Consider the following 253-nt stretch of genomic DNA (forward strand, 5'->3'; position numbering starts at 1 on the left):
TAAATGATATAGGGACCGACGTGACATAACAAATAACAGGAGTGACATAAAAGGGCGAGAGTGCGACGTGTTACAAGTGTAAAAGCGAGGCGCAGATGTAGGGACGGGGAGCTACATCCTCGTATAATCACAAACACTTGGTATTTGGAGCTTGGCCCGCGACACGCCATGCTACAAGATCTTGTCGAATACCTTAGTGCCCCTTGTGTTAACCGTCGCCCTGAATGTGTGGCATGCGGCGTAGGTGAGTATA

The sequence above is a fragment of the Penaeus monodon genome, chromosome 22 (assembly GCF_015228065.2).
Source record: "Penaeus monodon isolate SGIC_2016 chromosome 22, NSTDA_Pmon_1, whole genome shotgun sequence".
NCBI classification, from domain to species: domain Eukaryota; kingdom Metazoa; phylum Arthropoda; class Malacostraca; order Decapoda; family Penaeidae; genus Penaeus; species Penaeus monodon.